At 40.0% G+C, this 14,198-nt stretch overlaps 1 long non-coding RNA gene across 1 annotated transcript; it reads left to right on the forward strand.

Moving 5' to 3' along the window:
- Window positions 1-932: 932 nt before the first annotated feature.
- Window positions 933-3,880, forward strand: LOC146191525 (uncharacterized). Its single transcript, XR_014706354.1, has 3 exons — window positions 933-941; window positions 1,416-1,496; window positions 3,419-3,880. It is a non-coding gene; the product is annotated as an uncharacterized LOC146191525 (long non-coding RNA).
- Window positions 3,881-14,198: the final 10,318 nt, after the last annotated feature.

Here is a 14,198-nt window from a genome sequence, read left to right on the forward strand (position 1 = left end):
GCATTACTTGATTTTTGTAGTGTCTTTAGACTAGAATAAATGGATATTCGATACTGATGCCTCAGCATTCAAGTAGAGGTCGACAGCTTGAATTCCGTGGCGAAATATTGTACCGGATGTTGCTATTACAGAGTTTGATTCTGACCAGACGTTTACTTTTTTTTTGTCTTTTGCTTAAATGTACATATGAAGCAGTTATCATAGCGTTAGTCGCATATGTTTACCTTCTTTGCTCATCACAGTGCGCATATTGCAGGCAAATTTGTGACTTACTGTTATTAAAAAATTTGTAATGTATTTGTTGAAAGCAGTTTACTGACTTAAAGGGCCCAACAAACAATTTGACTTTCATATGCTAACGATGCATGTCTGTAGATTGTCTCTAAGAATTGAAGCCTACTTTTTAAAGCTGAGCGGGGACCCTTAGTTTAGAGATATATTACATATTTTATTGCCATTCAGCCGTGTGCCAAGTTGAGGGAAGGAGGATTATAATTTTTGCTTTGTTATTTTTTATATTAGACTTTCCTTAATGTTGCTTGCAGTTTGGCGATGAGTGGCAAAATACTGATGGTTTTTGCAGTTTTCTAACCTCAGCAAATATTTGTATTTGCTGTTTGCTAATGCCAGTTGTTTTTTTTTTTTTTTTTTCAGATATGCACAAAGGCAACAATTGCCTTAGCTTTTGTACAACGATTTTTAATATTCAGTTACTTGAAACATTGAGTAAAATGAATTCTTTATGGCTATCATTCACACAAACTTGCAGTTCTTACATGACGTCAACATGCTGATCAAGAAGGACGGCAAAGAGGCAGTTGAAATTGGCCTTAACAAGACACTTGTCTTGGTTTTGAAGGACACCATTCGTGCGAGAAAAAAGGACATTGCCCGGGTGCTCGAAGTATGTTCTGAGGGAATGCGTGAAAGGAGAAAGAAGCGTAAGTATTAAGCTGTTTAGTTCTGTTTGCTGCATGTGCTATCTAATTGGCAGTTTTTCGCTAAATGCCTACATTTTTGCCATTTTGCATTGCCTTATAGATATACTAAAAACATGGCTGAGCATCAGAAAGAATAATAAAACCATAACTAGCCTGTGCATTTCTTCATATGTAACAATTTTCGCATTAGCTAAATTTAAATTACCTATTGTTCTTCTCCATTGTAATGGTGCAGCCTTTTCGAATCTGTTCAACTAGTAGCAGAGAATTAGGTGATACCTGATTCGAATCTTCACAAGCTTTGCTAATTTTTGCTGTCAGATGTTTGGCTTTCAGTTTGCGTGCCTCTACATGTTTTCAATTTTGTTTATTTGCCTTCCTAAATTAGACAATAAATTATCGCCTCAAAACTCGGCTGTCTCTTTTTACCTGCAAGGAGGTACACCATTGTTGTGTTGCTTATTTCTATTGTAGATGTACAGACAGTATGCATTCTGCAACTCTTGGCAAACATTGGGAACCAGCCGGGAGCTCTGGATGTTGTTTGTATCATTTGTAAGTTTTCTCTTTCTGATTTGAATATTCAGGAAACCTACTTGAAACCGACAGTATTAGCGAATTTTCTTTGTTTCTAAAATGGTTTAACGTCTAACTTGTAATATGTATTAGTGATTCATAATTCAAATAGAAATACTACACAAGCTTTCATCACAACTATGAATTCTTTGCTGGGAAAGGATTATTTGCACTGTAAGTACAATCAAAAGCACTTTTAAGAGACTCCTGCCATCACATGCTTACCACGTCGTATTGCATACAAGAGTCACCTGATGAAGCACTGGTAATGTCAAGATTGGTGCAGTGTGCCACTTGACTAAGCATTCTGCTGCAGTGGACAAGCAGTGCTTTATCAGATGGCTCTTGCAGGCAGCTTGGTGGGGTTTAGCATTTGCAGGAAAGGGGTCTCTCAACCTGCTCATGCATGCTAGTACCTAACATGTTCCTAATGTCTGGAATATATGATCTGAGACTGCTTCAAAAGAAATATTTGCCACATTGTCTTATCCTGCAGGCTTCTGAAGGTGGGTAATGCAGTTTAATAGTTGTTTTAAAAAAATGCTGTAATTTGCTAGCCAAGTTTGAAATGATGTAATAATTTTAATTCTTCTGAGATTAGGTTTACCACATTGGTTGGGAGAAAATACTGCTGTGTTTCAAGGTTCATGCTGTATAAACATAATGCCTTCAACTACAGATGCTAACATTTCATGCATTAATCAGGTGGCACTGTCATAGACATTCTCATTTATAGTAAACATTCTCAATAAATCCAAATTGTTATTTTTGCATTTCAAGTTAGTCAACATATTTTTAGTTTTCGAACCTTTAGTATTTCAAAGTGCTCAGACTGCCTGCCGCTATAACGATTACAACTTCTTGAGCTTCCTGCCGCCTCTTGAGGCTCACCACTGATGTTCTGGATTTCTATGCATACAATGTGCTATGCGTGGAAAATGTTTTAACATGCCATGCTTCAGTGTTGACATTTTTTAGAGCTTCTGCTGTTTGGTTGTTTGGTAATGCTCTGCTGTTGCACATGTAATTGTCGTTCAACTCAAAGCTCCAGTGTACACTTTCAATGAATAATGTGTGATGAAGTTTCAGCGCTGTCACATAGAGCAGCGAGAACACATTTTCCTTGTTACTAAACCTTAAATGTAAACACTTCATGAAGCATTGCGATGACCTAGGGCTTGGCTGGTTCATACTTAGCACAAGAAGACGTGGAAAGGTTCATAAATGCATTATGTGTTATGTATTACATGCACTGTTTTTTTTTTGTAGTGCCTTGTCACTAAGTATGCTCTTTCCACGTTTTTTTGTTTGGTTCTGTAGTATCTACTTGGCCAGTGCAGGGTATGCTGTAGGCCTTGTGTGAAGCCTTCAATTGAGCCAGCTGTTAATATTTTAGTAGTAAACACCGTGCTCCAGTGCTGTTTATTGCTTATTTACATTTTTACAATTTTACAATACAGTTTTAGCTATTATATTAAGCATTCCAGTTCATGTGAAATGAAAAGTTCGTGGGGCAGCATTGAAGTTCTCTAACCCAGGTGCTTTTGATGAGTGTAGCCATTTTTGTTTGATAAAATAGCTTGCATAATCTAAAATTACCATGCAACAGCATGCTGCATGATTAAAAATGGGTTGACCTTATGTGCTCTCATTTATGACTTGATCAGACTGCTGGCTTTGTGCCTCCTGAACCAACCATAACAGTATACTCTGCATTGTTAATTGTGAGATAACCACTAGTTGTTTCCGATAGGGCCCTTTTCCAGCACACTGCTGCACACTAAAGGGGCATTGGCGTATTCTAAATATAGAGTAGAAAATATGTTGAATTTGCTTTTGCCAGGTGCAGTGCATATTTATACAGCTGCTCTGTTATGCACTTCTTTCACAATTTTATCAAGGAACAGGAAGAAAAGCCTGCCACGCCGTGCGTTGGATATACTGGGAGCAGCATCAAAGAAGCTGAAGAGCATTTCCCCTTCATTCAGCAGCGGAAGCTTCTTCGAGTCATCGACTCTACTTAGGGTATTGTTCCAATAATGGGTCAATTTTGGCTGTTCAATCTGACATGTGACAAGGGGTCCGACAATTTGTGCTGCTTTAAAGAGCACCTCTTTTTGGGCGTCTGCGTGTCGAAGCCAAGATGCGCTGCACGACGCTTTATTTCATCGCTTAAGGCCGAATTTTATGCAAGCGCACGCGTTGACACTGACAAAGCATAGTATTATTATTGTGTACTGCGATTATTGTTGCATACGACTAAACGTTTTGTTGTTGTTTTTTCAGAAATGTCACCATGCTGTTGTGTTCATTGTTCGGTTCTGTTTTTGAAAAAAATTGTATACTTTGTTGTCTGCATTTGTTGGAACTGTTTTGCTTTCACTTTTTTAGGTATTTACGTACATACCATGTATGTTTTTGCCCGTCTGTTAGACTCTCGGTGGAGAGTGGCAGTATTGTTAAATAAATGAGGTTCCATGCGCGCATCAATGAAGAAACAGAACACAAGTGCCCCCCTGCCCCCCCCCCCCCCCCTCCACCAGCACCCGAGCACCCACTAGCCCGAACCCTGACCCTTCTATGCCGAATAAAAGACTTCCAGTTTCCTTCTGTGTGACATTTTTTTGTAACATGCTCTGTGAATTTGAAAAAAACAATCATACTGGCATGGGCCATTCGAGATGTCAAAATAATGGCATGCAGCATCTCTACATGCTCATTTGGCATTACAGGTGGTTAAAAGGAATACCATTAAGCTTGATTGCAAATGTGCACATAGGAAAAGCATTAAGGAACGTGTAGTGGCAAAAGTAATCCCTAATTAGGGAATGCAATATATGGATGTTATCTGCACTGATTTTTATCAAGGGGTGTAAGGGTGCAATGTCACTGCTTCCACCCTGCAATAGGGTGTAAAGGTGGTGAAAACACCCCAGTGCATTGGCCCCATAGAAGGGTGTTATGACCAACCGAAGCACCATCTTTGAGGGTGTACTGGCACTCTGAAGCCACTTTTTTTCAAGGGTGCATGGGTGTTAGTTATAGACATGCGAAAACACCTAATAAGGTGTTTTTGTTTTTACAGTGTATTGTAAATGTAGATAACAATAGCAAATAGAAATATCGCCCGTAATACGCGTTCTGGTTGAACAGGTTATTTTTTTTATTTCTTTTCCTATCCAAACGTGTCACCTGTGACAGGTAAAGTTGGTTTGGTGGGCCCAAGAACGAGGACGCTAGAGAACTGTAGTAGGTATGCTCCCAGACATTTTGCTCTCGCCGCGGCCAAAGCAGACACACAACAGCGATCACAACCCGAGAAAATAAACATCGCCATTGCCCTTCCTGGGCGAGAACATGCTCGAGGGAGGCTACGACGACATACACGAATGTAAAAGAACTAAAAACTGATTATATAAAAGCACTCTGCGCTTTACATATTATGAAACACAATATTTTAATGTGATCGCTTTACTCATAGTCGCTTTACAATAGCATTTATCTGCCTCGTTCATAAAATTGTTTACAGCCATCATTCCTTCACACTGCCTCTTACAAAGCCGGCCCGGAAATCTCACCGATTGCATAATCACCTCAGTTTTAAACGCCTTTCGGGAAGAACAACTGCATTCAACTCATCAGTCCTGCCCCGTGATCGCATTTATTGTGATAGTCTTCCTGACAACATTGTTCACATTTCAGATTATATTATTTTCAAAGAAAAAATAAGCTGCATTTCTTTCTGAAACGTGTTTTTACTGAAGTGTATTCTGTAGTGCGCTTTTCAAATTTTGTTCTTTTCTTGTGGTTGTTTGCCATTGTATAACAATAAGTTTTGAAAATAACGATGTTAAAATAACCATCTTCTACTTGCTTCTGTTTCGCACCCCAGTTATTTAACCCCCCTCACACAATACTCCAATCCGAGCCCGTGAGGTTTTTAAATAATAAAAAAAGAGCTGCAACTTCCATGGTCAAAAATCCACGGAATGCCCTTGAAAGAACGAGAAGTGGCTGCGGGTGTACTCGCTTCTCCTGCCTTGCCATGGTCGCGGTGGCCAGACCATGCGAAGAGCCGTATATTGAAAGCGGCAACTGCTCTCACATGTCATTTGCTTTGCCGAGGTTAGGGAGGGGTTTATGTTAAAAGCCGACTCTGAAATATGTCCGGCTAAGGCTTTGTTTTCAAAACCACTAGCACTACAGTGCCGTAGCTCAAAACAGATATTTTAGCATATTCAGGAGGCTGCGATATGTGGTGTATGCGGCAGCTGGCTATTTGTCGTGAGCAACATTAAGCAGATGACACTACCAGGGCGCAATGGACAGTAGAAGGGGTAAATAGTCCCAACAAAACAGGATGTGTCAGACATTTGATGAATGCTAAAAATATTAATTGAAACTAACGTTTAGTAATTTCTTATAACTACTAATCTAAGTATTGGTGTCAGGTTCAAGATGTAGAGGCGAGAGCAGTATTTCATTTCGAAAAACAGCGAGCAACGATGTTTGCATCAAGATACAATTTATACACCTTTCCTTACAGGCTCTCAAAAAGCTACCACGTGGCGATACCTTTTTCAGTGCACTCGCAATGCCTCATCAAGGGACAGCACGCCATGATGGGATGCACATTTTTTCCTTACAGACCTGCTTCGCGATACCGAAATGGCACCACCGTCCCGCGAAAAGTTGTGTTTTTGCTGCTCTCATTGCTGGAGCGGTCCTTTAGGGGGTTTAATAAAACAAAAAAACGCTGGTTTTGTGCAAATAGTTTCGTCGTGTTCTTCGCAACGATCTACAATTTATTTATTGATAACCGCTCCACAATTCAGTATTTTAAATGTTGGCAAAATTAGCCTTTGCGAATATTGTAACTTTGGTTAACAAAACAATGCAGCATGACAACCTAAGTGAACTGCAGTCACGTATTTCATACACCTGCCACTCACGGAGGCAAAAAGCATTCTGAAGCAGACTACGTTCGTTAATAAATATAACTGAACAAAACGCCTTAATTGAACCGTCCAGATTGCTGCATTGGACATATATTTTTGTAATCGTTACTCTTTACCTGTGCCACTTATGACAGGAGATTGAAAGAGTTCTTATAGCCCGGTGCTTTCGTCGTACCTGATATGCTGCAGTTCGTAACATTTATTTCTACACTTTGATTTTTTCTTGGGAGAGCTTTATGCAAGCTTTAATTGATGTAACTGATTGAATAAGTAATAAATAAAATTCAACTAATACCTTAACAAATTGGTGCTTTTATCTACCCTCCGTGAATCTGGCAACCCCTGTAAAGGGTGCACCTCCTGAGTATGACGATGTCTGCGGGTGAGCGCTTCACAAACAACTTCTCGGAAAAAAAAAAAGAAAAAAAAAAACATCACCTTGAAAATCATTTTCGTGCAAAAAGATAATCCTTACAGAAAAGCCCATATTTAAATGTTCGGAGGCGTAGAAACAGTGTACCGCCACGCCTGTTTGGTCATAATAAAGTCTTTATTTAAGGCAAAAAAAGGAACAAAGTACATAAAACGGAATCATATATTATACTGAATAAATTATTTTCTCCCTTGCAAATGTTTGCTACAAGGCATGTAATTCTTACACCTTTATTTATTAAGACTCCATTTTAAATGTATCCGTTTGGTGAGGGGACCTTAATGCGTGAAGCTATTGTTGAAGAAACGGCTGCATTAAAAGCACACGAAACGTTTTAATACAGAGATGCATGCTACATAACAATAAATAACCGCACACCTATATTTTCATACGCATGCCTCTGCAACGTGACTTTATAGTGTAGCGGTGTGTTAAATATACGACATCAGTGAAAGCACTTTGGCATGGCTGGAATCTGATGCCATTTTTTTTTTCTTAGACAGGGGGCTGGAAGCATAGAGCCGTAAAATTCAGTGAACATTTCATAACATAAAATACGCAACCAAACCCAGTGAATGTTTATATTCTATACTTTCATAAAATTTTCGAATAATTTTTATTATAAAACTTGGCTTTCAACAGTAGTTTTATTCCAATATTGCATTAAACAAAACGCATTCTTTCACAGCGACCGTAATTAATCTCAGGCGTAGAGTGCAACAGGCACTGTTTTAATTGCTGATGGTAGCTCCGAACAATCATTGCCGCGTGCGGGCCTTGAAGATGTAAATGATTTATCGTAGATTCAGATCCTCTCTGACGGAAAACAAAATGTTGTCGTTTTCCTGCACTCCATTTCTATAACAAAACTACAATAAATATTAGGCGTGTGCTAATAATCTTCACTGTGTAACTGGCTTGTCCTCTAGAAAAGAGTTCCTATTCAACTGGGGCGCCGGCAAAAACTTGAGTTATGACATGAGTCGTCAGTTTATAATATGTTGGTCTCAAAGGAGCGTGCTTATTTTATTTTGCACCAATCACTATTATATACTAAAAGAACCCTTCTATGAACTACCTTAGTAGCGCAAGGAACCTTTGTTTCTAAAATATCGATTCGGTTGCTTTCGCCTAATCTTGCACCCAGTTTGTGTGTCCATGATATATTCTGTTATCTTAACATCTCCGTGCAGTTTTCTTCCTCTGGATTCTCCGCTATTCATTATTTCCCATTGAGTTCCTTAAACTTTGATTCTCCCAATTTTCATACTTATTTATTCGTAATTGACTGCATGGACTCCGCGGTCCCTTTTGAATAGCGTGAGTGAGCATCTCTTCAGCTATTGTCAAGAAGTATCTTCCAATTGTGTCCATTTAATCAGTAAAAGAAATGTTTTCAATAAGTCATCCGTGAAATCCGAACTGTACTTAAGCGATCTTTTTCATCATAAAGCAAAGCGCATCGTAAAGGAAAAATGAAGGGTCGACTTCAGCTGTTATGGTTATTTTTGTGAAAAAGCTTTACAAGAGTGATCGCTGATTATATTGCAGTAGTTCAAGATAATACACATGCACCGTCCGGGCGAGTGCGGGCGAGGTCCGCGAGCTTAGGCTCAAGCGAATGCACAGAACTCTCAATGCGTTTGCAATTCCACATGCAAGAAGACTAAAGTGCACCTGTGTACTTTTTATAACGCCGTGCTGCAGAGGAGAGAAGACGCCGCACGTGCCAGCATGTGGCATTCTTGACGGAAAGAGGTTGAGGTTGTTGCTAACTACTGCTGTGATTAGCCTTGCATATACATAGTCATGCTGCGTGTAATATAACAGCCAGTGCTGAGCGCATGCGCACACAATTTTGCTACTGTCCCCGTTTAGTAGTAGTAAGACGCCTCATTCGGGGAAGCAGAAAGGGGAAGAAATTACCTACACGTTACTGCAGAACTAAGAAGTCAAACTTCCGCGCGAGTACAGCACTCAATTATGTTTAACCACAGGATAAACCAAAGTTACCTTACAGGCAATTCTCTGAAATTTTTAACTTTAAAAACTGGTATCCAAAATTCAAGAACTGTATCCAAGGACAGGTACCCAAACGAGAAGATTTGACAGCTGAAACAAGGTTAAGGGTTGGAGTAATGTGCTAGTACCGCCAGCGGATTCGACGGAAAAGGCATGGGACCCTAGACCCACGTTTTTTTAAATCAAAGCAATACATCATCTATTGAAGGGAATTCTAATATTTTCGTCATCTCGAAAAATTTGCTCTGAGAAATCAAACGTGCACTAGCCAAATGCGAGAAGCTGTTGTTGTGGGAAGACAGGCCACTTTAGCGAAAATCTTTTCTAAGGTCAGCGCCTTATACAAACCATTAGCAAGGAAATCTGGCGTTGTTGTTTACACAAAATCTAGTTCTGAATACCTCCAAGTACGACTATTAAGATGTCACACCTCATACCAACCACCAACCGGTGCTAAATTCAAAGGCGCAGTTTGACCCACGTGACCGCATGGGCCCAAAAGGTTCGGATTGACGCCAACTTTCTGAGGAAGCTTCCTGTAGCCACAGGAGGGTCATTCAGCTCGAAAGAATATTTGGCCACAATGGAGAAGGTAGGATTTCAACGAAGGCCTTTCAATGGCGCGACTGGAAATGCTGCACATGGGACATAAATTTTCGACGCTTTATGTTGCGTACAGGGATCTACTGAATGCGCGATGCTTGCAATAGTTGCGATAGCCAGTAATAGTATAACAATTTACAAACAAAAATAAAAAGAATATGAAGAAGATGTATGGTTTCACCTCCGCTCTAGTAACAGTATAAAATGCTCTCCCTGACTTTTTCCTGCCTGCACTTCTTCACCTATACTCTCGAAAGTAAAAGTTTCTCTGTGAATTAAATGTATTGATTTTTTTTTCAGTGTATATTTGTATAGTACATGAGATTTAGCCACTAATTTTTTCCACACTTAAAGCGAGCCAATTTTGAAAATGTTTTCAAAGAACGGCTTTCAACTAGTTGCAATAAATGCTTTGGCTTTGGCATTTCATCATACTTTTAATAATGAATACAGATTGCATTGTAGTTCTACTCCTGACTAATTTTTACACTGTTACTATCTGTCTGACGACTATACGCATATACATGTTTCTTGTAATGTATTTTTGTGTGTTAAGGTGTAAACAATTGTGTTACTCAATTAAAGCTAACACTGTGCGCTTCGAGCAAAACTAATGTTATCATGCTTTTACAGGCAGCTATAAAATTCATATTCATAAATTTTAATCGCGAAAATGTAAATTCGATTGCAATATTGATCCCAGTTGCAGTGACGTGAAAACCATTCGTTTAAATGAAGTAAGTATTGTTTGCTCTTGCTTTGTAGTGCTTGTGAAAAAGATAGACCACCTCCATCCCCAAAATCGAGTTGAGAGAAATAAAAATAAAGCTTCTAAAATCCTACGTTGGCGCTTGACTTGACCGAGAAAAACGGTGAAAAAACTTGTTAATGAAGCTACCGATCCCCAAATGAGTATTATTTTCTGAAAGGTAAAGAACGCTCCATAATTCGTATGTTTTCTCTAAGTCTAAGACATCGTTCTTGTTTTTATGAAAGAAACCTGTTTGATAAAGATATAAATAGCACCACTGAAAACTACATGTGCTGCTGACCTTGCCGCCAAAAGACAACCTGAAAGATTCTTTTATTTTTACGTCATCAGTAATCAGGTGTAATACACTTTCTGAAAATACAGAACTGCTCTGCCAGAAGGTTGCCACATTCAAAAGTTGATTTTCTGATTAAATAATCTCACCCGAGCCTACTTTGCGCTTTTGGGCTTAGCGCTCGCCGCATACTTTTGCAATTTGCAATCAAATATCTGGCAAGCATAAATCGGCTGCATAATTTCCTGGTCATTAACACGCTAAAAACCGAAACAGAAACATTCCTTCGTGCTTTTCTTGCTTTCGTTGACACCTGGAATGGTAATAAGTGCGGCATACTTCATATAGAGATGATTACAAATACTTGAGCATACATATAAAACAGAATATCGACACGAAACAAAATACCGACACATTTCTAGCTTTGAGGCAGGGTCCTTTGTTGACCGAAACTTAATATGTCATGAGCGTGCTGAAATAGTAAAATATAAATTTCGAGAGCGGCGAAGTCAGCCGGATTCACCCTAAACGGATGTCAGGTTCTGCGTAGTGCCATCAGTTACGAAGCTTGTGCTAGAAGTGACTGTGCTGGTCTCCTGTTCGCGGGGTGTTAGTGTAATCGGTTAAGAATATTTACGCAGTGAAAGCAACCACATGAACGAACTATTTTCTAGTCGTGATGCGCATCCGCTCGACAGTCACTTATCGATTCGCTGTAAATATATGTTGTCTGCATGCTTCTTAGGCGGCACTGTCATTAGCATTAAAAAGGCACAAATATTCAAACTGCTTCTAACAAATGTAGCCGTAACAAGATGAGGATCTGTGAGTAATCTGCTGCACAAAACAAAGGATGGTAGATGCTTAATATATAACTACGTCCACTGAAAAAAAAAACAACCTAAAACTAGCTGCTGGCCACATCAGTCTCTTCTCTTTTTTGTTCTCTCTTACGAACACATTATATAGTTGAGAGAACTTCTATCAACGCGGAAGTGCGACTCAAGGCAGCAGAGTGCAAAGTTGCAACAAAGACGTGTGGGCGTTTTTCCATTAAGTGCCAAGGAAGGAGAGGCACGCTTACACAGACAGGCGTCGAAAAAAAAAAAAAAGAAGAAAAGGCAGTCTTAGCAGTGAAACGCAGGCGTCAATAATGCAAGCAAGCGAACCAGGCTTCCCAGAAACGGCGGATGCGACGTGTAGTGAGCGCGCTAGTATTTACCCGAAAAAGACCCAGCGGCGCTGCTGCAGGAAGAGAAGCCTCGGGGCAACCATGAGGAGCAAGGAGGACCCGCTGAGCACAACGAAAACATTCCCTTGAACCCGGAAAGTAGCTGGTGCTTTGGAGAGAGCGGTAGTAACTGATTGGGGTAGACGCCTTATAACACCTTATTTTGCCATTGCGCGAAGAATTATTGGAGGTGTTGAATACAGCGCTCAGCGTGTGCTTGCAACTTCCTAAGTTAGTTTTTATTGTGATATCGAGCTTGGCCTAAGATGAAAAGAAAAAAGCAAATCGGAAGGATAGATTTTTTTATGCGATAAAATTGCAGGGCTCAAAATGGCACGTTTTTTTTTTCTTCTTCTTTTATGTTCCTAGCCTTCATACAAATTCTATCATTGAGCAGCTCAGCCCCGTTGTGAAGTGTGCCGTGTGTGGGTTCATGTTCTGCATTATCACAGTAATCATAGTGCCTGCTTTTGCTTATCGTTGCTTTACCGGTAGATGTTCTGCACCGTCATTACCCCTACCCCATTCTCACTGCTACATACTGCTTGCTGACGCATCACTTACAAGGTTTTGTCAGATATCCGCACAGTTATTCAGAATTCAGGGGCACAGAATGTCTTGTTCTGCACATTTATAGAGGTGTAATTCTGAAATTTTCAAGAATACTCGCTAACAAAAAACAAAGTGCTGGCATAAAGTATGAAGCCGTTAATCACTGTTTAGCACTATCAGAAGAGAATATACGGTCTTGCTAAGTATGGCGCCCAACTCCAATTAAGCCTCGGAAATATTTTCAGAATCTAAAACCCTCGTTTATGAACTAATCGGTATAACATGTACATAAAAATTAATAACAGCTTGTAATGCTAATGGCGTGTCTGAAATATTCCCTATGTCTAGAGCCCTTTCACACTTTATTTTCGAGCACTACTTCTGCGGCAAAACCATCGCCGCCGTCATTTTTAAGCAAACTAACACGTGGTTGTACCGAGCATGAGCAATAAACCTTTAGCGAGTCCTTTCTCTGATGGTGTACGTGCAGTAATACTTATTCTCTCCTGCAATTTGTAATAATTATCAAATTATTGTACACGAGAGGAGGATCTGTGGCGCACTCGGAGGGCTGGCAATGTTGATTAACAAGACATTTCTCCTATTGTTTGTTTTTAACTTTATAGTAAGTAGCAGCACTACCAAGCGCATTTTTACTTGAAAAAACTCGTGTTCCTTGACAGCTCTTTTTCTACTTCTTGTTTTGAAAACAACTTTAGGCGAAATAATTCATAGACTACGACAATCACTGCTGTTATACATTTGCATGTTAGGCTTGCTGCTAAATGTTGTCATAATTTCTCTACTAATTGTCGGGCAATTGGTCATTCCCTGATAAGTATAACTGCGAATTTTTGAGCGAATGTACTTTTGCGCAGCGTTCAAACGTCACTAGGGTATCCACGATTAAGCGTACACGATGGGCTTTCAGTGTTTATTTCTAATTAACAGATAGCAATACTAGAAGGATGTGAGCCTGCAGAGAGAGGGCAGACAGTATTGAACTTTCCGCGCTTTTCATCCCAAAGCATGGGAAAATTACCCTACTGCAGAGTACTACAGCTGTTCTACTACGAACGACAATGAGCGACGGTGGCTGGATATAACCCAGAGGCGTGGCTCCTGTTCATTTACGAGCTACGCAACTGGAGAATAATCATTTATCCGTGGAAGAGAAGACGCGGAAGGCAGGAATGCCGTGAAATCTGATTCTAATGGGCTCATCAATACGCTCCACTCTTTTTTCAACCTCTGTTTTTCTCCGCGCTTCATACCTTTGGCGACGCTGCAGAGCAGTTGCATATATTCACTAAATGTTTAAGAAAACAAGCCATAAAGAGACACACTACGCTGTTTACTAGCGGCGCAGCCAAAGGAAAGTTCTCACAGTTTGCGCACATTGAAAGATAGAGAGAAAAATACGACCGGGAATACGAAATGTGAAGGGAGGGGGGGGGGGGAGGGGAACTTACTAAACAAGCCGTTGCTGCCAACGAGTGCTGTGAAACCAGGTGCGTCTGCTCACCTTCTCACTTTTGGCAACTTAATTTCATTCTCACATGCCGAAGAGACTCTACGAAGAAGAGAGTAGCAATAAAACTACATTGTCGTTGCAAAACGGGCGGATACTCTAATTCATGATGACGAGAATTTCGAACGCCACAGATTTTGGCTTTTAGCCAGGTTAAGTCCAACAATATGAATGCCGAAGGCTAGAGCTAACTTTGCTATGGCCCGTATCTCCTCGTCGCTTCTGGTGTAAAAAAAATTAGAATGACATGAAGATAGGGAAATTGTGTAAACCTCGACTTCTTTCGAATCTCAAAATACGAGTTG

Source organism: Amblyomma maculatum, chromosome 4, assembly GCF_055883805.1.
Source record: "Amblyomma maculatum isolate TAMU_Amacu chromosome 4, ASM5588380v1, whole genome shotgun sequence".
Taxonomy (NCBI): domain Eukaryota; kingdom Metazoa; phylum Arthropoda; class Arachnida; order Ixodida; family Ixodidae; genus Amblyomma; species Amblyomma maculatum.